This window comes from Triturus cristatus, chromosome 8, assembly GCF_964204655.1.
Source record: "Triturus cristatus chromosome 8, aTriCri1.1, whole genome shotgun sequence".
Lineage (NCBI taxonomy): Eukaryota > Metazoa > Chordata > Amphibia > Caudata > Salamandridae > Triturus > Triturus cristatus.
Window position 1 is genome coordinate 235,659,314 of NC_140591.1, and position 27,565 is coordinate 235,686,878.

The 27,565-nt window shown below is 44.6% G+C and overlaps 1 long non-coding RNA gene across 1 annotated transcript in view; it reads left to right on the forward strand.

Annotated features, from left to right (window-relative positions):
• The first annotated feature begins 2,054 nt into the window (after positions 1–2,054).
• LOC146801900 (uncharacterized) overlaps positions 2,055–27,565 on the forward strand; it is a 111,722-nt gene continuing 86,211 nt past the window's right edge. Inside the window, exon 1 of the long non-coding RNA XR_014968078.1 lies at positions 2,055–2,273. This is a non-coding gene — a long non-coding RNA (uncharacterized LOC146801900). The remainder of the gene's footprint in view (positions 2,274–27,565) is intronic.

Sequence of the window (27,565 nt, forward strand, 5' to 3'; positions counted from 1 at the left end):
TCTGATTTTGACGTTAGATGCTCAAACGTCATTTTTAGGTGCAAGTCAGTTTTGACATCGGCTAATTTTGACGTTAGAAGCTGATACCACCCTTTTATTCCCTGACATCTTTCTAAACTCCAGTACAGTCTCAGTGGATCATGCTTCCTGAATCAGACTGATGGCAAAATCTGTCGTTTCATCTCCCAACGTCAATTTTGGACAGATAGGTGAATCTGCAATGGTCTGGTTTTGACGTTAAATGCTCAAGCATCATTTCAAGGTGCAAGCCAGTTTTGACATGGGCCAAATTTGACGTTAGGTGTCGATAGCTCCACTTTCATTCCCTGGCATCATTTTACAGTCCACCACAGTCCCGATGGATGCTTCTGCATGACTTTACTTGGAAATTTGTTTAGTTATATCCAAATTGTCAGCGTTCAGAAAATCCTTTTATATTTCAGACTGTTGTGTGACCTTTCATACTATGGTGTCACCTTCAGATATGTACTTTTTTGTTTCAAACCTATGTAATTTTTATAGACACATTTGATTACTTACACTTGGCAATGGACAGTACCTAGGGAGTCATTTAAGAGCTTTTGGTGTTGGGAAGCACCGCAAGGAATCTTGCTGCACTGCCCTATGTCAAAACAAAACATAAGGAATGAGCAGTATCTATGTGAGACAATGCGTTCCTGTCCTTTTCCACTGCACTGGTGCACAATGGTCAGTCGTGCACCATCACAGGCACCTATGCACCATGGTGCAAGGGTGCCTGCACAATATCAATCAATTCAGGTCGTTACCTCTTTGTATGTGTGCTTTCTACTTCACACATAGGAAATGGTAAAAACAATGAGATTTCTTTAACTTTCTACTTTTTGCACATTCCTAACGCCAACCCTGGCATGGAGTAAGTGTTTTGATACATTTCAAGGACTTTGATATCTTGGAAATCTTGAAATGTGGCAAATTCCATGGGTAATGCATGGGAACACCCACAGCAACTCCCACGGAATGCCCCTTTCACACAGTGCTCTGCATGAAAGGAGCACATAGTGACAAGGGCATGAAAAGCCATTTAAAGTGGCTTTGTGCGGCCTTATATATATGCAGTGAACATTGTGCCACCAGAATGTCAAAGCAGTGATGTTTCTGTTCCACAGGCCCATCGTTTTCTATTGATGGTGCCTTATGCCTGGCATCTGACATGAGTGTACATTTCTGAGGGATACTCCAAGTCTAATGTTTGTCTGCAATAAAAAAAAAAATAGGTAACGTAATGTACACACAGGCAAGTACTATATCTTAAACTTGTTGTGAAGTTGCAAAGGCAAATCAGGTTGTATGAGGATTAATGGCACACTCCTATTTTGAAAAGAAATTATGAATAAAGTTTGCCTGCTACTGTGTTAGGATTTGGAGGAGCCTGGGCATCCTCCTTGTCATCCTCCACCATATGCTCAGTAATTTATATGTCATCATCCTAGGGTACAGTTGTCTGCACACATATGTTGTGCAGTAATACACATGCCAAGATCAGTTTGCAGATGGTTTGTGGTGAGTACAGAAAACGACCACCAGAAATGTTCAGGCACATGTATCTGGCCTTCAGTAGGACAAAGGTCCTTTCAACAGTGTTTCTTGTCCTGCACAGACTCTGGTTGTAGGCCATATCCTGTGCCGACTGTGACTTTCCATAGGTTGTCATGACCCACGGCTGCATCCCATATCCCTGGTCACCTGATACATAGAGACCCATACAATACTGTCACTTATTTGACATAGTTACAGCTACAAGATAGGCCATATGGCGTGTGTTGTTCCCTTTTCAGACATTCCTATTAGTTTGATGACACATTAGTGTGCAAATATACTGTAGCGATCACTTACAGGTGGACCGCTAGACAGACACATATACGTTTCCTTTGCATGCGAGTGCCTGGGCGAAAGTGGAGAAGGAGCCCGTGGCACTACATCTCCCAGGGGGTAGCGGGCATTCCAGAGTGCAAAACGAGGTATAGAGCAGCCCCTATTTAAGCACCTCCTCCTCCTGAGGGAGGTGCTTGACAATCTATGTTCGAGTGATTCAAGATGTTGACTTGTGTCCCCGCCGGATCCCAGCGAGAAAAATTATCAGTGCTTCCTGTAATCCCGAGACAAGCGCTTCCCGTAACCCAGAGATCAGCGATTCCAGTGACTCCCGAGGTTCCCTGGAGAAAATCGCCTGCCGGAAGGTTGAACCGGTTTCCGTCTCCAGGCCCGGCTCATTCGAAGAGCAAAACCCACAGGTATTCATGAAGGAGCGCCGGAGCACCTCCTTCAGTTCCGCGACTTTGTTTTCTTTTCCACCGTAGCGGATGCACTTGCAAAAAGCGCCAGAGCGCTTCCGTAAGTAACCTAAAATGTATTGTTTATAGGACAGACACACTTGCAAGAAGCGTCGGAGTGCTTCTTTCATTTCCGTGTCCTTGTTTTACAGTGGGCTGAGACTCGATCAGCTGCTCCTGTCTCACAGAATTGGTACGGCGGTAGGGGTACCGCAAGTGTGATACCGGAGAGGTTCTTTCCTTGACTTCCTTTGACCAATTACTTTGAATATGTCCCGCATGGTCTGGTGGCATTAGTTCTGTAATTACGTGCTGGACTGCATTCTGTTCCTTGCTACTACTCAGCATCGGAATGCAAGGGTAAACACCTTCAGAGCTCATCATACCCAGACAGAGCGACTGGGAGAGATCTTACTGTGATGTTATAACAGTAGGGATGGCTTCGCTACACAACTGACTTGAGACTAGTTACCTCATCCCGGGGGGACTCTTTTTGCTTGTCAATCTACCCAGTGGTGTTGTGCTGGCTCAGGGTGTCAAGCGTTGCTGTAGGGCTCCTGATGAGTGTATGTATGTGGTACTGTTCTAGCACGTGTAAGTATATTGAAGTGTGGTCCTTCTCATACATGTTGTTTTCTTTCACACTGCAGTGCCAAGGCCTAGAGGGGCACCATTTGGACTCCTAGACCAGACCAGGGAAAAACTAGGGCTACTGCTGCGTAGTTTGTTATTTTATCCCTTTTCCCTTTTCCCTTTTCCACGGGGCCCGACCTTCTGCAGCAGTGTTATCTTCCTCTGCTGGGGGTTGCGCTCGGGGGAATCGGGGGACATTCGACTGCCATTGTCTCCGCTGGCTGCTGAGAAAGGTTAGTGGCGTTGTTCATCTCTTGTGCTGCTGACAACCTGACATATACATGCCCCATGTGCCAGCAGTGTCTCACTATTAATACGTAAAAAAGTGACATACTGGCAGCGCAGATGGTTTGTAAAGTGGCACCTTGTTTATTTGTTCCACCATAGGTACTTGTGGACAGGGGAGAGCTGTACCACCAAGACAGCTTCATGTTTCCATGATTAAATACAAATGTGTTTGTTGTGATACATGACATGTCTGTTTACACACAGCGGTTGCATGTTGACACAACCACATCTCCCTGGATACTGTTACATACCCACCTGGGTGATACACCACACTGGTCAAAACCATGCAATGCTCTTTGCTGTTCCACATTAGTAATAACTACATGGTGCCTTTATGTATGTTGAGATTTATGAGGCCCCTTGTGCCGCAGGTGTGTCACTTTTTGTGACTCTCTGGTGGCACATGAGCCAGCTCCATATTTACCAGGCAGCATTATGTCACTTATTTTGACATGCTGACATGTAAATCTAGTTCTCTTTAACACATTTTTATGCACTAATGGTCCGTGCAATGGGTGTTGTTGAGAGAGGGCTCAACAACATCCAAGGATTTTTGACACTGCCCCAGATTGACATGAAATCAGTACTCTGAGTCAGCACAGGCATCTTACACCTCACCAGAGGAGGAGTGACTGTGGGACAAAAATTAGAACTCATTTTATTTCTCCACGTTTTACCTTTTTCAATGTGTGCTTTTGTGCATAAAGGTTTCCGGTCATGCACAAATAAGATCATCCCCACAACACAGGCATCCTTTTACCATGGTTCAAAGGTGCCTGCATTGGCACATGGCACACTGTTGTGTGCCAGTGCTAGGTAAGGGGACAGGAATGCACCATATCTGAGAGACACAGCACAAACCTGCCCTTTTCTTTTGCCATTGGCAGCACAGCAGGAAGACCTGCAGGGCTGCCCTACCACATTAAATCTTAGATGTGGCCCTTAGTTTGTTTTTGTTTAACACACACATGGGGCATATGATTACCACAACCCCCTTACTTTAGTTCCTATGTGCGTCATCAGACACTATTATGGGTATGATGTGATCCATTTCTACATGTTAGGGGTTGTGTTAGGTGTTACTGTTTAGCTTACCTACAAGTTTGCCATTGGCATATTGGCCATTCTTGAAGTGGTAATTGTTGATGCTGTGCCAGAATATGAAGGCATCATGTATGGTGCCAGGGTATTTAGTCAGGACGTTTGTGAAATCTCGATGATCCACAATGGTCTATACATTGATGGGGTGGGTGTGTTTACAGTTCCTATACAGATGTGAGGTTGCTGCAGTAGTTACAAAGTGCATATGTGTGCAATCCATAGTACCCAGCACATGTGGGAACCCAGCGATGACATAGAAGCCTTGCTTTATCTCCATCTGCTGTTCTGGGGTGTTGGGGGAAACAAAGGTAGCTGGGTGTCAGCTGAATGATGGTGTCCAGAAAACTGGGAAGGAATGAGGAGAAGGATGGCTGAGATATTCAAGCCACTTTGGCAACTGCTGTTTGGAAGGAGCCCCACGCCAGAATATGTAAGATAGCCATGAGCTTAGCCTGTGGAGGTATGTCAATAGGCCTGTTAGCCGTGACCTCTATCATCGGTGCAATCAGGTGTAGCAGGTCTACAATGGACTGCTTCTTCAGGCGATGTAGAGTGATGATCTCCTCCTTCCTGGGGTATCTCAGAGTGCTCCTTTGTCTATATATGCACTTCTTTCTCCCTCTTTGCATTTGTGGGGGTGATCGAGGGGGTGGAGAGGGTGGTTGTAGTAGGGTGGATGATGGTGGTCCTCTCCGTCTGGCTCCTAGTTTTAAAATGACTACCTCCATGCTGTGGTTCCAGTTGCAGCACTGTCCAGTCCAAATTCTCCTATATACAGGTATGGATGTGTTAGACCTGGCATCCTTGGCGTAGTTTCCCCTGACTTTTTGCCTCTATCTCCTGTGTTTTTGATGCTGTGCTGGATTTCGTTTTTGCTGGCTTAGATGCTTTGGGCACTTTGCCATTGCTGATCAGTGTCAAAGTGCAAGTGATACCTGTGTAAATTGATATTGCCATTGGTTCTCTCTGATTGGCATATTTGTTTTACCAGTAGGTCCCTAGTAAAGTGCACTGAGTGTGCCAGGGCTGGTAAATCAAATGGTACTAGTGGACTTGCAGCGCTGGCTGTGCCACCCACATGAGTAGCCCTGAAAAGAGGTCTCAGGCCTGTCACCGCGGTGCCTGTGCACAGTTTGTTAACTGCCATGTCTACTTGGCAAGTGCACCCACTTGCCAGACCCTACCCTTCCCTTTTCTTACATATAAGACACCCTATGGTAGGCCAGATGTACCCCCCTGGGCAGGGTGCAGTGTATGTGAAAGGTAGAACATGTACTGGTGTGTGTAGCATGTCCTGATAGTGAAACACTGCCAATTTGTTTTTTTCATTATTGAAAGGCTATCTTGCCCCAAGGGGCACAATGGGGAATGCTTTGTAAAATTTTACAAGCATATCTTCCTATATGAATAAGTTAGAAAAGTGGAGTTTAGTATTCCTGAACTCAGGATTTAATAACACATCTTTTAGTAAAGATGGTTTTTAAATTGTGTGTTTGAAAATACCACGGGGCAGATTTACAAGCCCCTTGCACCACTTTTACGCTGCCTTTGCATCACTTTTGCGGCGTTGTAAACAATGCACCAAATTGCGACACATTAACAACGTGACGCATCTAGGAAGATGCATCATGTTGTATTACCCTGTGTTACATTATACCTGCTTCAGGTATAATGTATGCAGGGTGGGCGTTCTGACGTAAGAAAGCCTCGTAAAAGTGACGCAGTGAAATCTACAAGATTTCACTGAGTCACTTCTAGGACACCACTGTGTCAAAACCTCATGCCTGCTTGAAGCAGGCATAATGAGTGACGCAGCATAATAGAAATAGGCATTCCGAGGAATTGCTGGAGTTGCGTCGTGCTTGCGACACAGCTCCAGCAATGCGTTGCCTTTAAGCTAACAGATGCATCACGCTTCTGTCAATCCACGCATTTTTTTGCGTGATGCAAATTAACTGACATATCTCTGATAATATGCAGAAATGGTTCAGTTCTTGTAAATCTGCCCCCACTTTTAGATAGTGGCTACTTTCTTATTCAACCTTCCTGTTTGCCTCTGCCTGTTGGTGGATTGACTGTCTGGTTTCAGTGTGACAGAGTGAGTGGATGTACATTCCCTGTAGACAGCCTATGGGGGGGTTGAGGTGTGCCTGGCCCTTCTTGGATGACTCAGCCTTTAGCTCAATAGACCCTGGCTGCCTATAGAGTGGTGGGAGGAGATTTATCTTGCACCTGAATGGGGCCTGTCTTCCTTGCACAATGATGTCTCCATCTCATGTGGTCAATCTGCAGCACTGAAGGCAGAACTGGTTTGAACTGGCTTAGAGCCCCCTGCACAAGGAGAACAAAGACATTTTGGGGTATAAGTACTAGACCTAGAACCCCTAAATGTTAGATCATTCCTGGAATTCAAGAGGAACCTTTGCCAAGTAGAAGAGCTGGAGAGACTGAGGAGAAGTATTGCCCTTACATTGTGTCTGGGGCTGACCTACAGTTGCTGTTTCTGTCAAGGAAAGGAGAAAGATTTTGATGTGTGCTGTGTCACCTGCTTGAAGGAGATCTCCAAGGGCCTGAAGTGAGCTGGCCTCCAGTTCAGAAGTTTCAGGGATGTAAAGACTTCACCCCTAAGCTCCCCTGAACTCTGCTGCTGTGAGTTCTAGCCTGCCAGAGGTGCCTGTACCAGTTTTGGGCATCTGGAGGTTGTTGATGCCATTTATGAGCTGGAAGAAAGAAGAAACTTGAAGAACTACAGAAATCGACGCATCGCTCTGTTTTCTCGATGCATCTCCACGGCATGAGAAGAATTTCCACGCATCGAAATGCAGCTGCAAAAACTATTGCAGCGCCTGTCGCTGCTGTAAGAATCGATGCATCAAGGGATCGTGGCTGAAGAGGACCGACGCAGCGCCGCTCGATGCCGCCACATCGATCGCCGACGCATCCCTGGATTTCTACGCATCCTACCTGTACAGCAAGTTCTTCCAATGCATCACCCACGGACAGGAACCGTCACGAAGATTTGACGCACTACTCCCCGTACACACCAGATTCAATGCAACCCTTCCTCTGCGTGTAGCGGGACTGTCGCATTGCCTCACCAAGGTCTCAGGAGTGTTGCATCTCTTTGTTTTCCCACGCTACGGCTGTTTGGCTTGTGAACTTTGACGCATCTACAGGTACTTTGGTGAAAAGTCACGCATCAATTTTCTATGGTACAAATTCTTGAAACCTTTTGAAAGTCATATTTTTCACTGTGTATGTTGGAATTTTGTGGTTTTGGTCTTGTTTAGTTTAGCTAAAGATACTTTATTTTTCTAAACGGGTGTGGTGTCCATTTGTGTTGTTTTCACTATGTTACTGTGAGTGTTGATACAAATACTTTACACAATGCATTTGGGATAAGCCTGTCTGCTCACGCCTAGCTACCGAGTGGGTGAGCAGGGATTATCTAAAGAGTGTATCCCACTGACCCTGACTGGAAGCAAGGGTCCCTATTTGGACAAAGCTACCTACCTGTACCAAGTAGAGACCCCCATTTCTAACATTGGTGGTCCGCAGTGAGGATTTGAACCTGTATTTGTATTTGAACCACAGTGATTGGTGTACATCTCTAGTTTAGTGCAGACCACTACGCAAGCACTAACTGTTTTTTATTTTTGGGTCTATTTTTGAGTGACCCTTAAAAGTATTCACGCATCATGACTCAGAAGAGTAAACCAGCAAGTGAGATGGCTGAATTGTGTTTGATATTGAGGTCATGCATATCTACAGAGTAGATCAGCTCAAGCAATTTTTCAAACATTTTGGATGTCCCACCAGGAAGGAGGAGCTACAGAAGGCCTTAAGGGCCTGGTTTGAGGACAATAAGGCTGGGGAGACAGGTGATGCAGAGGTAGATGAGGATGCACACGGGAATGGTTTCAGGTCACTGGGTCTGCCTGTATCAAGAGCAGCCTCCAGGGCTGGCAGCAGCCATTCCATCAGAAGCTTTTCTCCAGAGGAGCTGGAGGAAAACCAAATGGTCAGAGATCATGATGTTCAGCTCTTAAGCTTAAAGATGAAGCAATTGGAAATGGAGAACCAAAAGGCTCCCATAGAGAGAGAGAAAATGGCAGAGGAGAGAAAGAATGCTCTCACTTTGGAGGAAAAGAATTTGCTTTTGGCTCATAAGTTGAGCATGAGGGAACTGGACATTAAGGCCAAGAAAGTGGAGTCCAGTTCAAATGGTGGCAGCGTACAACCAGTACAAGGGTGTAAGGTTTACATACTCAAGGACCTAGTACAAAATTACCTGAGGGGTGATGATATTTATGCATGGTGTACGGCATATAAGATACCCTTGAGCATAAATTAGGTTCCTGAGAAGAATTGGGGGTGGACCTGTGGAAACACATTCAGGCCACTGGGAGGGACACCCTGTAACCTTTGGAGCAGGCAGGTATCCTAACCTATCCCAACATAAAGGAGGCTTTATGCCTCAGGTATGGGCTCACCCCAGAGCAATACAGAGAGTTCAGGAACTTTAAGAAGCTTGATACTCATACTTGGGTTGAATGTGCAAACATATATAACCGTTCACTGGAAGTTTGGGTGAAGGACAGCCAGGTAACTGATTACCAGGGGTTGCACAACCTTATTGGTTAGGAGCACTTGAGTAGTCTGTGTGTTCCAGAGCTGCGCTACCATCTATTGGATAGTAAGCTAACTGTTCCCAAGGAGATTGCTAGGGAGGCGGATCGCTGGCCCAGTACCAGGGTCTACAAGGGGATTGTGGGTAACCCAGCCAAGGGTGGGCAGTGTCCCTAGCAGAAGAGTGGGGGGGACATGGGTAACCAAAACAGTGCCCAGGGTAAGGAGTTCCAGCCCCCCAAGTCTAGGTATCCTGGCCCCCTAAGGGCAAGCACAACAACCAAGGCCCTCCAAGGTGTTATTCATGTGGTCAGGTGGGACACATTGCACGATATCCCAAGTGCTCCAACACACCTTCAGCACCTGCTGGTGCTCCATCACCGGGTTTAGTGAGTGTAGTACTGAGGGAGGAAGTTCTTCCAATGCATCACCCGCAGACCAGAACCATCATGAAGAATTGACGCATCACTCCCCATGCAGACCGGATTCTACGCATCGCCTCCCCAAGGTCTCAGGAGTGTCGCATCTCTTTGTTTTCCGATGCTGCGGCTGTTTGGCTTGTGAACTTTGACGCATCCACAGGTACTTTGGTGAAAAGTCACGCATCCATGGTTTTCTATGGTACAAATTCTTGAAACCTTTTGAAAGTCATAATTTTAACTGTGTATGTTGGGTGTGTCTCCTTTTGGTCTTGTTTAGTTTAGATAAAGATATTTTATTTTTCTAAACTAGTGTGGTGTCCAATTGTGGTGTTTTCGCTGTGTTACTATGAGTGTTGGTACAAATACTTTACACATTGCCTTTCGGATAAGCCTGACTGCCCATGCCGAGCTACCGAGGGGGTGAGCAGGGGTTATCTAAAGAGTGTATCCCCCTTACCCTGACTAGAAGCAAGGGTCCCTATTTGGACAAAGGTACCTACCTCTGCCAACTAGAGACCCCAATTTCTAACAGGATGCGTCATTTCCTACATGTGTGTTTTTCAAGGGCACCGATTTTTATTTAACCACAATGCTGTGCCACTTAAGCTGCAGCTGCTCACTTTTGGAAAATGTCATAAATATCCATGCAACACTTTTACGCATGTATTTCCGACACCTAGCGTAATTTAATATTTACGTGATGCAGTCCATTCTAACGCAGTGTATTCTTGATACAGGAGTGAGAAAACTGACGCATCCTTAAGGATGTGTCACCTTACAAATATAAAGTAGATTTTGCGCTGCTAATGTGTCAAAAATGTGGACACATTGGCGGCGCAACCTCTTCATAAATAAGCCCAAGAGTCTTTTCAGTTTTCATAAAAGTGACAGTGCAATCCAGATTTTGTATGAGTGGAAACATTGTACTCATGTGGTCCGTAGTGATAGCCACCAAGAATTTATCTGCCCCTTGCAGTCAAGGTAAGGTAGCAGGGCAAAAGCTTTTTCAAAGAGCATGGTCTTCAGCAAATGTTGTGCCGTCAGTTAGATGATTGATTTTCTGGTCTAGTCTGATCAAATATCTAGTCAGCCTGTAGCGGAGCTGAAACAAGCTATAATTTCTGAACTGCAGCAGCATATCTCCCACTGGTTCAATACTGGTCTTAAAATGTTTCTTCTGTTGTTATATTTCCTTAGCATATGCAGATTTGGTGGATCATGGTTTCTCGAGCTTTTCTGCAAAGTCGGCAAACCTCTGTTTTGACAGTCTGTTTCCAGGGTGGTATGTGTAAGAGTGATGGCAAATAGTCCAAGTGGTTTTTCAGAAATTATAATTTAATCAGGGCTTTGATGGATGTGCCCAGATACGGTTGAGGGGCTAACTTGACATAAGACGCCATTATGAGCCAAAAATGCCATCTCAGCATAAATGCCTCCTTGTACGCAGCTGTGAGTGTTTCTTGACTCACCTCTTTACAGTGGTCTTACCTAGGGAGTAGTTGGAGATTGTCTCCCATTCTGCAGTTAGTCCAAGGGTTGTTAGCGAGTAGGTAAGATAATCTTTGGCTGGGGAGTGGTTCCTGCTCCAAATTTTCCCAGAGATTCTGGGTTCCGCTGCTTGTCTTTATTTAAGTTGCAGCAGAGTTTGATAAAGCTCCTTGCTTTGCTATGGATTTTGTTAAATAGGCCCAATTCCAGGTGCAGCTGTACTGGAGATGAGTGGTGCATGTAATGAAGTCAGCAGTCTAGTAGTTGGGGCGGGCGGACCGAGCTGAGAGGAAGGGAAGAGGAGGAGTCAGAACTGGAAGAGGGCAGTTAGTGTAGGGACAAGGCTGAGGTTGGAGGCAAGTAGTAAAGCTCCAGTTAAAGAAGCACGCTGTGTCTGTGATCATTAGTAGCGCAATGCTACAACTGGCGACGAGGATGGGATGACCAAGCCCCACTGATCACAGACACCCAGAGACCGTGAGGGAGCTGAGAGCGGCCGCGAGAACAAGCGCTGACTCGCTTGAAGAGATTTGAGCCGTTCGCGCCGAAGCGCGACTCACGCCAGAAGCGTGTGCCTCGGGTGAGGCTGGGAAGTGCAGAAGTCGGGAGCCTACCCCGACCCTACCTCACACCCGAGAGTGGAAGAGAAGTGCCCCAGCGTCGAGGACGCCGTCCCTGAAGACCCCTGGTGAGCGCTGTCGAGCACCGTGAATCCCGGGCTTGAGCACCTGTAGATGTCGGAAGACCTCACGCCTAATGCGTGAGTATTGGCACGGTGTCGCAAGGAAAACGCGGGAAGCTGCAGGAGAAGGCGGGAGCCCACCCCAACCTTACCTGGTAGTAGCCGCCGTTGGGGGGAAGCAGGTCCTGGTGTGTGCTACCCTCTGAAGCTGCCCGCCGGTGAGTCCAGAGTGAAAGCGGACCGAGTGAGCCATGAGAGAAAGCCTCGTGTGCATGCAGTGACAGCGGCCATCTTGAAGTCAGGCACTTTTCAAGACAGACCCCTTGAGTGTTGCAGAGCGGCCATTTTGAAGTCAGGCATACAGCAAATAAACAAGCATTGGCGAGAAGAAGTAAACAAGCATTGCCAAGTGCAAATAAACAAGCATTGTCAAGTGCAAATAAGCAAGCATTGGCAAGTACAAATAAACAAGCATTGGCGAGAAGAAGTAAACAAGCATTGTCAAGTGCAAACAAACAAGCATTGTCAAGTACAAACAAACAAGCATTGGCGAGAAGAAGTAAACAAGCATTGTCAAGTGCAAATAAACAAGCATTGTCAAGTACAAATAAACAAGCATTGGTGAGAACAGACAAAGAAACAGGCCCCAACAAAAGGGTGAGAAGAAACCAACGAGACGATGGTGACTCCCCACGCCTCACCACAGCAGAAGCCCCTGGTCACGGGAGGATCACACCTGCGAGCTCCGGAACCTCTGACTGTGACCACAGGAGGGAGTATGGGCCCCAAGTGGCAAGAATGGTTAGAAGATTTCGAAGACTATATCGAGGGATCCAAAGTGAGGGAAGACAAAGAGAAGTTAATAGCCCTCCGCAACCTAGCCGGCCGGGAAGTAAGCAAAATCATCAAGGATCTTTCGCCTGCAGATACAGGAACCTATGACAAAGTGCGTGAGGCACTGAATAAGAAGTTTCTTCATAAAAGAAATGTGGATTATGAGCGCCACGCATTCCACCAAACACGTCAAGGGAAGGAGGAAGCAATGAGTGCATTCATCACCCGGTTACGACGGCTGTCGAGACACTGTGAGTTTGAAACCTTCTCGCCTGACGCTGCCATTAAATCACAAATCATAACCGGCTGTCACTCAGAAACACTCCGGAGACGGCTACTGAGGAAACCCCATGAATTAGAAGAGATTGAAGAAATGACTCGTATATACGACCAAACGGAGGAACACGCCGCCACCATTGAAACAGGACACAACGTCAGTCATGAACAAGCACACCGCGTTCAAGAACAACCTCGTAGCAGAAGGAAATATTCGCAGGAGAATCAATGGAGACCCAGGCTGTCGTCTCGCCAACGACGCCCGGAGTACAGGAGAAGAGAACCAGGGCGAAGGGACCGAAAGCCAGAAAGTACTAAACGATGCTATCGGTGTTGATATGACTATCCTCATATAGACACCTGTCCGGCCATGGGTCAGCGATGCAGGAAATGTGGGTGATCCAACCACTTCGAAGCAATGTGCGGGGACTATCACAAGGAAAGGCGAAGTGAAACAACGAGATCGTCCTGCTCAGACACAAGAAAACATCTCATACGAGCTGTTCAAGGAGAGTCCATGCGGTCCCCAGGCTCATCAGATTCCAGCCGGGAATCATGCAGGTCACGATGGGAACGCAGTTCCCCATCTCGGGACTCGAGATCAACTTCCTCCACAGACTCGACCTACACTGTGGAATACGTGAACATGATTGCGGACCCTGATCAACTGAGATAGTATCCACGCCTGGACATTAGAGTGGGGAATCACGACACCAAATTCGTATTGGACAGCGGAGCCTCGCTGAACTATATTCCAGTTACAGAACACGAGAAAATGATCCCGAAACCCCCACTAACGTTTGCACCGGTCCGTGTCTTCACGTGGATGTCCAAAAAACCACTACCCTGTCTGGGTAAATTCCACACAACTCTCACCCATGACAACATCACCGTACAGGCGGTTATACATGTCATCAAAGGGCCTGAAGCCGACTTCCTACTTAGCCTCCCCACCGCAGAGCGTCTTCATCTGGTGGAAGTCTTATTCAAAGTCAACGACAATCAGAACTGTGTCAGAAAGTTTGTTCACAAACTGAGAAAGGCAGAGAACCCGGCTGACTACATGTCCCGCCACCCTCAGCCGTCGTCAGAATCCAAACCATCGATTGCTGAGGAGTTCATCCACTTCGTGGCTGACCAAGCATTGCCACCTGCCATTCCCATGGACGCCATCCGGCAAGTCACCGCCCAAGACACTATCCTGCAAATGGTACTCCACCGGATCCAAACTAATGGATGGAGATACAACCCGCAAGAAGAAGACACAGACTCTACAATCCGGAAAGAGATACAAGCATTCCGGCTCGTCCGCGACGAACTGTCGGTCACCACTGATGGAGTCATCCTAAGAGGTCAACGACTTGTCATCCCCAGTCAATTACGGCAAGGGGTTATCGATCTGGCCCATGAAGGCCACAGAGGAGTAGTATCTACGAAACGAGCTCTACGGGAACGCGTCTGGTTCCCCTTTCTGGACCAGATGGTGGAGTCTACACTAAAGGATTGCCACCCCTGTCAGCTGACCAGCAAAAGCAATCCACCGGCACCACTACAAATGACCACCCTACCCAGTGGAGTTTGGCAAGAAATTGCCATGGACTTTTATGGACCACTGCAGTCTGGAAAATATGTGGTTGCCATAATTGACGAATGTTCACAATTTCCCATCGCACAAATAATATCGTCTACAAGCGCCTCCTGCACTCTCAAGGTGCTAGATGAGGTATTTGCAATATGGGGTGTCCCCAAAGTAATCACAACGGACAATGGACCCCCATTCAATGGACACGAATTCAGTGCCTTTGCGAAACACATGGACTTTAAGCACAGAAAAGTCAAACCACTCTGGCCCCAAGCAAATGGCACCATTGAAAGATTTATGGCCATGATTAAAAAGACATTTCAGCAAGCTACTGATGAGAAGAAAGAACTGCAGGCAGCTCTGTCTGAAGTTCTCAGAGCTTACAGGACAACCCCTCACTCGACCACCAGACAATGCCCTGCGACCCTCATGCTAGGGCGGCCGATGAGAAATCGCATCCCGACATGGGAAGGTGCCTTACAAGCGATATCACCAAATCACATCCATCAAGAAATGGCTGTGACTGACAAGCACAACAAGGACCGGATGAAATCGTATGCCGATGCCAAGAGGAGAGCGAGGTCTCCATCGTTGCATGAAGGAGATCATGTCTTCATCAAACAAGAGCAGCAGAGAAAGACTGACTCCTGATTCCATGATGAGCCATTGTTAGTTACCCAACAGAAGGGCACTATGCTGACGGCGGAATCTGAGCAACGCAGGGTCACCAGGAACGTCTCCCACTTCAAGAGGTGTCCGCGAGACATGAAAGGACCCGGGATGAATCCGACGGGCACGCCCGCACTTGAAGAATCCGACCTTGGTGATACAGAAGGCAGAGGTCAGCAGAGTGAGCCCATGCCAAGTGTGCACACTGGGGGCATGTCATTGCGGCCACTTCGTGATATGCAGCCACCAAAGAGACTCATTGTAGAGATGGACTGAAGCACTGTTTGTTTCTTTATTTTATTAAGAAAAGGGGAGATGTAATGAAGTCAGCAGTCTAGTAGTTGGGGCGGGCGGACCGAGCTGAGAGGAAGGGAAGAGGAGGAGTCAGGACAGGAAGAGGGCAGTTAGTGTAGGGACAAGGCTGAGGTTGGAGGCAAGTAGTAAAGCTCCAGTTAAAGAAGCACGCTGTGTCTGTGATCATTAGTAGCGCGATGCTACAGTGCGGCAAGAAGAATACTGCCTTGAAGAGTTTGATGAGACTTTCTTCCAGGTAGACAGCATCTCTGCCCCTTAAGTCTTTGCTTCCATAAGCAATGTTTGGAAATAGTATGATCTGAATTATGTTTCAAAGAGGTGAGTACAGTAGAAGAAGCAATGGCTGTTTTATGCATTTGAAGGCTGGTGAGAGTTTTAGCTTTCAGGTGAATGAGCTCCAGATGTTGTTTAAAGGAGCCTTGTATGTCGAAGTATCATGCCCAAATACTTGAATAATCTCTACTTTTTCTTTTTCCATGTGCCACTGGTGAAGGCTCAATGACGGTTTTCGTTGGTTCATTATTTTGGACTTCAAGTTTATTTCCATTGCTTTTTTGTTGGAGTATGAAGCTGCGGCATCCAGACGCCTCTGGAGAATGATTTGTGTGTGGCTGAGCAGCACTATGTCATCCAGGTACAAGAGGCACTGCAGCAAGATGTTACCCAATTTGGGAGCATGCAAATTTACCTGGGCTAGACTGATAGAAATATATGCTAAGAAAAGGTTAAAGAGAGCGGGAGCTAGCACACACTTTTGCCTTAGCCCTTAATGGGTTAGGGCCAATATCGATAGATGAGCTTGCTTTACACTTCATTTTAGTTCTTTTGTTTTACTTTTAGCTAGCGGCCATGAGTGCTTCTTCCTGTAGCTATTTGATTGCCAACAAATCCATTGGAAATTGCTCTCTGATTGTGTAGTGGCTTTTGTCTTATCGAGAAGGGTTGTGAGGGAACGTTTGGCTGCTTCACAGAGATCATAAATTTTACTGGAAGACCATTCCAATCTCTTCTTGTTTACTGTGGAGATGCTGCCTTGTGTTGTTTCTGCTGTATTGTGATTTGCCAGGGAGATCACTTTCGTCCCATGGCGTGATTGAAAAACTGGAAACAAGATGAGTAAGTGGAGCAGAGAGCACTGTAAAGTCTATTAAGAAGCAGGACTTGTAGTTACAGTAGTTACTTGTAGTGGACGATCACATTGAAAGCGGCCGTTGATAGGTTGTAAGTTCAGGAACTCTAGTTCTTCAATGAGCTCTCTGCCTTTTTATCGTGCTTAAAAGCAGAGTTTTGAACTTGTTCTAAGACCATCTAGAATGCATCCTGAGTTATAAATAGATGTTCATGTTTTAATGTCCCCAGTAAGCTCATATTGAAATCCCCAGAGACGATTATTTCTATAGGCTGTGGTCCTTCATGGAAGTCAGAAGTTTCCTTTATCAGGTGTTCAAATGCTTACTGTTTTAGTGCCACTTTTGGGGGTGTATATATGTATTCATAAGCGCCAGGTTAAGTGTCTGTTGGCCTTGTTTCTGAGTGGTTAGAACAATTTGCAGGCCACTCTATGCTACCGGTTTCATGATATTAATGACTTTTAGAACTGACTGATTATCGATTGCTACAAATGGCTTCTTTTGTAGTCGGAACTGATTAGCTAAAGAAAACCTGGAATCGCAGGCATTTTTTCTACCCAAGTATCTTGCAGCATAGTGATCTGGAAGGAGAGCAAACATATTAGTCTCATTATCTGCTAATTTGTCTGACGGGTCATTGATGTTCCACGAGCAGATTCTAATCTTACGTGCCCAATCAGTCTGTGCTACAGTTGTGGAGCCTATTCATACTTGCCTTTTGGGTCTGGTGGGTTAGTGAACAAATGCCTCCACTGCAGGGGCCTGTGTTCGACCTCATGGTCAGAGGCTCAAATCCCGGCCGATCCACTCAGCCTTTCATCCATCTGTGGTCGATAAAATGAGTACCCTTAAGTTGGGTAACAATAAACATCTGTTATTCAGCTACAAGATACCCTTCAGGGGGAAATGTGCGCTTTACAAATACATGGTATGTCGCATATGTTATATGGTTGGTTTAGGGCTCCCGGAATCCAGCTTCAATCAAGGTCTTGTGTTGAACCTCTTTTGGTAGTCTGGTATAGTGGGGGGCATGAGAACTGAGGGGCATTTGTGATTTGCTCAATGCGCTCCTCAGTATCAAGCTAGTGTTTTTATGTGAGATAATAGGCACTTGATTTATCTTGTGAGTTGGTAGAACGTAGGGATATATGCTGGTTCTTCATTGGGTGACACCAGTATCCCCCATTTTTTAAATGTCTTAGCTGCCCTTTGTACCTGGTTGGCAGCTACAGACAATAGCCAGATTACCTTAGTGGTTTTGTTGATACGTCCTGTTGGGGTTATAAACTCAACCAAAGCAATGTTGGTTAAGGTCAGGTTCAGGAAGTCCGTGATTTGTATTAGTAGACGGAGGATACTGCCATGGTTGAGTCAGTCGAATCGACCTCTTGACTGATATACTGGATGCATTAGTACTGCTTGGCTGTCTATTGCGCTAACAGGCGGGGCCCCGGAGTCGATGAGATTGTTCTCAATGCCTCGAAACTGATTTTACTTTTAGTTACTTTTGTATTCCAGTATCTTTTTGCCTGTTGGGCCTTGCCACAATGGTTATTGGTACTTGTTTGGTATTGTCCTGAAGCCCTTTTTTTCCTTGCATTGAACTGTTTGTGCCTCAGTTGGGCTTAGTGATGTGCACCATCATCTCCTGTTCTCTTGCCAAGCTTGGTTTGCTGCTTCTTGCTTCTACTGATATACTGTTAGTCACTGGATTGATGCTTCCTTTTCTATCACTGGACTAGCTGAGCGGAAAACCTTCTGCTTATGATTCCACTGCTTTCAGTGAAGGATCTTTTGACTTTTTCTTTTGTAATAGCACTCATTGGAGGCATTGTGGAATCCAGATTGACTGCTTAAGTTGCTGTTTGGTAACATGCTCTGCAAACTCTTTTTCCTCCTCTTCTGCAATGGTTCTCCTCTGGGGTTTCACAGTATCAGGGTTAGCTACTTGGATTGCTATGTGGTTTGTTACTTGTTTCTCTGGTGTATTTTTACTGCACAAGTTTGGATTGCTGTATGGGTTGTTAAAAAAGGAGTAGATGCTTTTCCTCATGGCGATTGTTTCCCTTCTGCTTTTATGCCTTTGCGCCAACTCTTCCTCTGTGGGCCCACTGATATTTGGTCAGGTCTAGTTTGTATTTCCTGGGTCTTGTTGAAGATCTTGTTACTGGTTCTTGAGATAGCCCCGTATGTGGGGCGATGGTTTGCTGAAACAACCAAGGTTTTCACCACTAGGGCTGTGATGCTTGTGGATTGTGGTGGAGGGTGGTAGATTTGAGCCTTGATGGCTTGTTGTCTCCTTATTGCACCACAGGAGGTCAACCCAATAACCTTTGAAATCCACCTCTTTGTCTTGGATATAAGAGGAAGCAGATCAAGTCCATCAGGATCCCTCTCGGGCCACAGCAAATAGGGTCAAATCCTCTTTTGAGCTATGTGAGGGTGAGCAATTGGTGTGCGGAGGGTTAATTAGTCTACCTCCTTTATGGGTGAGTAGGGTGATTCTTAACTCTTCGCTAAGCAGTGGGGTAAAGGTTATGCTGCCCACATTTTCAGTAGTTCCTCTTTGGCCTACAGCAAACAATCCCCAGTGAACCTCACTTCTAAAATTCAAGATAAGGGAACCCTTTCTGTCATGTGCAGAGCCTCTGTGTACACCCAGGGGTGTGCAAGGGAAATGAGCAGTCCCCTCCCTCTGGGTTTGTAGTCGGATCTGGCCAGCGTGGGCATGGGATAAATATGCTTGCATTCTCCCAGGTTAGTTTACTTTTGCCTGTAAAAGGGTGAGCCTAAACTTGCTCCTTTAAAAGTCAATAAAATTCCTGGGCACATCCCAGCTGTCCTTTCTGTAAGGGGAAAAACTCCTCCCCATACCAACGCTATTATCTCTTCTTCGGGAGCAGTTTTCACAATTTAATAAGATCAAGCATTTGCAGACCAGCTGTCAGTAGTCTAATGCTAATAAGACGGCTGGAGATTCAAGCAGGTAATATGTTACTTTCTAAAAGTTAACTGTCCTAAATATGTATTAAAAACCTTACTTTTTCATTACATTGGATTTTTATTTAATATTGAAAATGTTCTCTGAATGACTATTGTAGATGTTTTCTGTCAAAAGTTACAGATTAAAGTCTATAAATGTTCTTTGACATTTTAGAGGATTCAGTTATAGCCCTCACAGTGAAAATAGCTTTTGTGGATTAGTCTCTTGAGAAACAGGCTGACTTTAATATCATACGTGTTCCACTTTTACATATCAGGCAGCCTACTTTGTGGTCAAAAAGTGTACTTAAGGGTGACTAATTAATTTTTAAAAGCAATGTTTCTGGCCGGTAAAAATGAGTTATTTGACAGCTTACACATGGTAGGCTTGAAGCCATGTTTTACAGTCCAACTCTGTGGATGGCATAATAGGCACCAACGTACATGGGTGGTTTTAACATCCAGGCTCTGACTGCATTTTCTACACCACATACTAAGGACTGAAATGTGAAATAAGCAAGTAAATGGGGATAAACCAATATAACCTTGTTGAAAAGGAGAGCATAAAAATCCTATTTAGCAAAGGTAAACTGCACAGTTTTCAATCCAGCAAAAATAGGGTCCAGAATAGGCTGAAAATCTGGAGCGGTCAAGCAGAAAAGGAAGATTTGGTATATATACCTTCATAAATTGAAAAATCCTCTGTCTTTTCTATTTTCTAGCCTTTATGGTGCACAAATTCAGTAATACAGAAACTTGCAGCTCATCTCTAATAAGTATTTTAATATATTCGAAAGACAGTTCAAATAAAGTCTATACAAAACGTAATAAGGCTTTGATTTTCCTTATCCCATATCTCTGAGGCGGTCAGCAAATCTACGCTGTACCAAGTATCTGTGATTGACATTTCTTCATCAGCATAAATATTTAATAATCTGTTAACTTCCAGAACAGCTTCCACATACAGGGAACACTAGCTTCTCCTGAATTGTGTGTGGAGAAAATGGAAACTTAAGTGGTAGTTTAGACATTTAATGAAACTCAACTGCTTGTTCAGGTCTTTAAAATCTTAATATCTAATACATAGATTCCATATTAAGTAAACTTTGTTTTATTCTTAACATAGTACAGACTGTAAATTGTAGCAGTGTATTATTTCATCCACTACTAAAATCGTATACAGTTGTAATGTATTTGCTTTGGGCAGATTCTATGGCAATTCTTTTAATAAAATCCATGAGTTCCACGTCTTTTTATCAACATCTCTAGCTATTACCCTTCAGCTAAGGATTTCAGAAGAATACTGCTTTTTTTACACATTGGCTGTCATAAATAGTAACACTAACACAATCAGGTGTAACAACATGTGCCCCAGTTAGGATTACAGCTGGTGTCATAATGTCACAATTTGCCCCACACAAATTTCTCCTGACAGAATTTGAAAAGAAACAATGACTTCACATGTTAAGTTTTGACTAAGAGCAAAGGTGGGAAGGTGGTTTTGTCTTAAAAGAGTATTAGAACTGCACTTTATGCGTGAGAAATTTGATTTTATTTGTAAGGTGTGCTGTGCACTATCTAGTGTGCATATAGAATAAATAGATCATTAGCATTCTAATTCTGGTATAAGATGTGTCTTCATTATTGAATTATATTGCTACAAGGTCCAGTTTAGTGGATAATTCATTAGTAATTGGATTCTTTATATAGGATCAGTCAATATGTGTTTCACATGAACTATTCAGGCCCAAGAGCTTTCAGCCTAAATGTATCATGGGGATTTGCCCATGTTGTTCTTCCTCTTGACTTAATTTCATTTGATCTCTTAATGGAGAAAAATGCATGCAACCTGTATATACCCATGTGCAAACTGCTTATCTCACTGCACCTCATAAATACTTCACCAAGTGGTGCCGTTTTCAAAAATTATATGAGGTGTCATCACCCATAACACTGCAGACAATGATATGAGGTCTCGTGAGTCTACAACAATCGCTGAATGTTCAAAGCAGGTATTTAGTGACATCTATATTCTTCTGATTTCGATATTTAGTACGCACACCCTGTTTATCCAAAATATGAAATCAAAAACATTGTGGGTCACAAATATCATGGCTAGAACATGGTAATTCATGTTGTGGTATTTAATATTGAAGGTAAGAATATCTTTTAGTTATATATTTAATAGCGTTTTTTTAAAATATACTTGCTCATTCTATTGTTTTCTTTAATATAGCTATAGGCACATTCCAGCTGTTTTACTATTATAAGTAAATATGCTCGCCCACCAAGTGCAGCGCTGTAAGAACTACAACTCCCAAAATGCTTCATTTTTGGGTGGGTGTTGCGTGGGGAAACAAAGTTGAAACCAATGTGGCTGGAGTACTGCAGGGCAAGGCGCGGTGAACCCGGTTATGGTAAATCCTGAAGCCTCCCTGGGTCCCCGCATACGTTTTAACCACGCAAATGAAAGTCAGTCTGGCTGTAAGCTGACTGTAATAAATCAACTTAACTACGTGAAGTCACGAGCTGCCAAATGGCAGCAAGCCCTGCTGAACAAACACTGCGAGGTGGGCTGGTGTCGATCCAATCCCTTGGAGAACGATGAAACATGCAGTTGCAGAAGCCAGTGTTGACACCTGCCAGCTTGCGAAACAGGGCCTCTCAATGCGCTTCTGGCTGGCGAGACAAATATCCAAAACCCCTCCAGCATGCTGAAGGAAGAGGTCACACTGGGAATCCAGGTAAGAGCTTTTTTGGACAGCAGAAAAGGCATGATGGTTTTTGGCCGTGTGGCCTTCCTCAGACGCCACTGCTCACCAAGAACATAGCCACGCTTCCACCTTTGAATGGTACTGCAGTCTCCCATTGGTGGGAGCACCCTCCATCCCCAGTCAAGTGCTCGCCCACCAAGTGCAGCGCTGTAAGAACTACAACTCCCAACATGCTTCATTTTCGGGTGGGTGTTGCGTGGGGAAACAAAGTTGAAACCAATGTGGCTGGAATACTGCAGGGCAAGGCGCGATGAACCCGGTTATGGTAAGTCCTGAAGCTTCCCGGGGTCCCCGCATACGTTTCAACCACGCAAATGAAAGTCAGTCCGGCTGTAAGTTGACTATAATAAATAAACTTTAACTACGAGAAGTCACGAGCTGCCAAACGGCAGCAAGCCCTGCTGAACAAACACTGCGAGGTGGGCTGGTGTCGATCCAATCCCTTGGAGAACGATGAAACATGCAGTTGCAGAAGCCAGTGTTGACACCTGCCAGCTTGCGGAACAGGGCCTCTCAATGCGCTTCTGGCTGGCGCGACAAATATCCAAAACCCCTCCAGCATGCTGAAGGAAGAGGTCACACTGGGAATCCAGGTAAGAGCTTTTTTGGACAGCAGAAAAGGCATGATGGTTTTTGGCCGTGTGGCCTTCCTCAGACGCCACTGCTCACCAAGAACATAGCCACGCTTCCACCTTTGAATGGTACTGCAGTCTCCCATTGGTGGGAGCACCCTCCATCCCCAGTCAAGTGCTCGCCCACCAAGTGCAACACTGTAAGAACTACAACTCCCAACATGCTTCATTTTCGGGCGGGTGTTGCGTGGGGAAACAAAGTTGAAACCAATGTGGCTGGAATACTGCAGGGCAAGGCGCGATGAACCCGGTTATGGTAAGTCCTGAAGCTTTCCGGGGTCCCCGCATACGTTTCAACCACGCAAATGAAAGTCAGTCCGGCTGTAAGTTAACTATAATAAATAAACTTTAACTACGAGAAGTCACGAGCTGCCAAACGGCAGCAAGCCCTGCTGAACAAACACTGCGAGGTGGGCTGGTGTCGATCCAATCCCTTGGAGAACGACAAAACCTGTAGTTGCAGAAGCCAGTGTTGACACCTACCAGCTTGCGAAACGGGGCCTCTTAATGCGACTCTGGCTGGCGCGACAAATATCCAAAACCCCTCCAGCATGCCGAAGGAAGAGGCCACATGGGGAATCCAGGTAAGAGCTTTATTGGACAGCAGAAAAGGCATGATGCATTTCGGCCGTGTGGCCTTCCTCAGACGCCGCTGCTCACCAAGAACATAGCCACGCCTCCACCTTTGAATGTTACTGCAGTCTCCCATTGGTGGGAGCACCCTCCATCCCCATTCATGTGCTCGCCCACCAAGTGCAGCGCTGTAAGAACTACAACTCCCAAAATGCTTCATTTCATTACATTTTCGGGCGGGTGTTGCGTGGGGAAACAAAGTTGAAACCAATGTGGCTGGTGTACTGCAGGGCAAGGCGCGGCGAACCCGGTTATGGTAAGTCCTGAAGCCTAACTGGGTCCCCGCATACGTTTCAACCACCCAAATGAAAGTCAGTCTGGCTGTAAATTGACTGATATTTACTACGCACACCCTGTTTAACCAAAATATGAAATCAAAAACATTGCGGGTCACAAATATCATGGCTAGAATATGGTAATATCAACAATATTGTGGTATTTAACATTGCAGGTAAGAATATCTTGAAGTTATATATTTAATAGCGTTTTTTTAAAATATAGTTGCTTATGATATTGTTTTCTTTAATATAGCTATAAGCACATTCCAGCTGTTTTGATATTGTAAGTAAATGGTGTTGCAGTGATATATATATATATATTCAGTGAAAAAACCATAGGTTTCACACATGTTATAGTTAGCTGGACATTTTACTCGTAAAAAACCAATGAAATTGCCCCGTTATAGTTAGTTCAGCTAACTATAACTCACGCGCCCGCAATGCACTGCTGATGACGTCACATATTACATCACTCATGACATGGTCAGTGACATCACTCATGACATCACTGATGACATCTCAGATGACATCACTGATGACCTCACTGATGACATCATCCAGTGAATGTGTGTTTTTCTGAAAATTAAATATGTTTTATATATGTATATCTCAAGGTCGATGGAAGAATAAATGGGTATATAAGTGTCTAAATGGATGATTTGTTTTTAAAAAATTGATTGTGTAACTGACTGATTAAGTGTATCTCTCACTTTGTGTATAAGTGGCTGCATGGGTTGGTGAGTAGCTACATGGGTGTCTATATAGGTTAGTAGTTGTTTTTTTGAGTATCAGTCTGAGTGTCTGTATGGTTCGGTGGGGGGTATTACGTAGTGCATAGGTGCATGAATGAGTGACTCACTGTTTGTATGTGTTGAAGACAGCATGTGTGCAGGACTGTATGGGTGGATGAGTGTGTGTATGGGTGTGTTAGTGAGTGAATGACTGTCCCAATAGTGTCTTCAGGAGTAACTACATATGTTTTAAACTAGTATATGTGACTATTGGTGTATATATGTGAGTATATGTGAGAGGGAGAGATTGAAAGAGTTCCTGTATGAATAAGTATGTGTTTCTATAAGTGATTGTTTAAAAGACTAAGTATGTGTAAGTTTCCGTAGAAGTAAGTGTGGTGGTGTGTGTATAACTGTATATGCAGGTGAATGTATGTTTGATTCTTTATTAGCATGAGTGACTATGTGTGTGAGTAACTCTATGGATGAGTGGCATTATGTAACAGGATGTATAGGTGTATGAGTACATATGATGAGTGAGTACATGTATGAGTGACTGTATAGGACTGTTGGTGAATGAGTGGATGTGTATGTGGATCTTAGAATTACTGAAGAGGTTGTTGTAACTGGTATTGGTATGTCCATTGTTTTGAAAATTTTAGTCTCTATTTTTGAATGTGTGTATCAAAGCTTATATTAAGGTGAGAGGAGGTCTGCCACTCTATCACAAGGATGATGTCATCAGTGATGTCATCAGTGATGTCATTTGAGATGTCATCAGTGATGTCATGAGTGATGTCACTGACCATGTCATGAGTGATGTAATATGTGACGTCATCAGCAGTGCATTGCGGGCGCGTGAGTTATAGTTAGCTGAACTAACTATAACGGGGCAATTTCATTGGTTTTTTACGAGTAAAATGTCCAGCTAACTATAACATGTGTGAAACCTATGGTTTTTTCACTGAATTTCTAAGGTTTTTTAAATGCTAATTCCTAACTATAACGTGTGTGAAACCTATGGTTTTTTCAGTGAATTTCTAAGGTTTTTTAAATGCTAATTCCTAACTATAACGTGTGTCAAACCCATGGTTTTTTCAGTGAATTTGCAAGGTTTTTTAAATGCTAATTCCTAACTATAACGTGTGTGTAACCCATGGTTTTTTCAGTGAATTTGCAAGGTTTTTTAAATGCTAATTTTTTTTTTATTCTTCATTTTTTTCAAACATATTTTTTATTTAATTTTCTTTCATTTTATAAAGACTATGCTTAAATTTTTAAAATCCTTAAATATTTTTTTTTAATATATTTTTTAAAATAAACATGTAAAATTTATTACCAGATTTTTTTTTTTTTTTTTTTTTATAGTACGCGTACCGTAAGCTCACGGTAAGCGTACGGTTTACGCAACGTCCATAATCTATCTACGCTGCTTGCGTATAGTTACGCACTTTGCGTAGCCACGCGTACTGCGCGTGGGACGCGTGCGCGCTTACGCCACACGCGCACGTTACGCGGAAGTGCCGGGAAATTACTGTTATGCGCATGCGCGCAAGCGCGTGTCTTTTTTACGCGCACGCGTACTTTTTGCCGTAAGCGTACCGTAAGCGTACCGTAAGCGTACGGTAGGTCATGTGATCTTGAAACACAACTTTTGATTGGTTGAAACTACTTTCAGTTCTAGAACTCTCCTACACCACACCCATTCCCCTCATTTCTGCTTGTGATCCCTTGGGAGAAGGAGCTGGTTTGTCTTTGGGATACGATGGCAGAACAGCAGAGCTCTTCTGAGAGTGAGGCTAGCACCAGCAGCACTGTCTTGAGGCAGAGATCGAGGAAACAAAAGCCTTCTTATGTTTGGGATTATTTTACTTTTCCAGAAGGCCAGCAAAAGGTGAATGCACCCTTAGTTACTTGCAAGCTGTGTAAGCGTGTACTTTCTAGAGGTAATCCTAACAGGAAGTATTCCTTTGGGAATCACACCATGAAGAGACACCTCCAGGATGTACACAGAAGGACACATGGTCATCTTTTTGGAGGTAACTCTTCAGAAAGACGAGCCAGTACATCCACAGCAGCTCAGCCTGGACCATCATCTGCAGGGCTGACTCCTTCTTCTGCAGGTCAGGTGAGCCCTTCATCTGTGGGGGGAGAATCTCCTTTTGCTGGCCCTCTGGAAATGAACCTTCGATTTCGGAAGGTTGATATTCATTGCACATTTTGTAAAGGTCTAATTTGTCATAGGGAGACCAGTGTTTCCCTAGTGAACAACAAAATAGATCAGCACATTTGTAGCTTTGAATGATTTTCCCATGCTTCCTTTCCTCTGTCCCTGCATGAACACAACGGTTCTTTTAAGAGCCAACCTTATCTTTCATCTTTTTTTTACATATGTTTTTTAAAACCTTTTTTTTTTTTTTTTTTACCGTACGCGTACGGTGCGCGTACCTTTTTTTTATTTTTTTAAAAAAACACTAAAAATCAATTATCACATTACAAGGTCCACAGTGCTACACTCCAGCAAGGGCAACCAGCCTTAGTGAAGCTCAATGTATTTGCATTACAGACTTAAACCTGAAAACCCCACTGGCTTCTAAATACTGTGCATGACTATACATGGCAAGCACATGGGTGTGTGCTAAGCCTCTGCTTCTTCCCCAAAAAATTTGCTCCCCCTTTCCATCTAATGCAAATGTGAAATCACCAGAGCAAGACGCAATAAATCTCTGCCTATAATTCCTCTATGCACACAGAGTCATGTTTTCACATTAGTCCCAAAACGAAATTTCTTTGCCAATTTGAAAGCACACTTACTGCTCTTTTTTTTTCGGGCCAAGTGAAAATCTCTTTTTACAATTTGAAATCACTTTTACAGACTGACACATTATGAAACCACTATTTTTGATGTATTTAATTGCACGTGTACAAACTGTTTTTTTTTCAGACCACCACCATGTGCATTCTCTGTGACTGCCTACACTCCACCAAGGGCAACCAGCCTTAGTGATGCTGAATGTATTTGCATTACAGACTTAAACCTGAAAACCCCACTCGCTTGTAAATACTGTGCATGACTATACATGGCAAGCACATGGGTGTGTGCTAAGCCTCTGCTTCTTCCCCAAAAAATTCGCTCCCCCTTTCCATCTAATGCAACTGTGAAATCACCAGAGC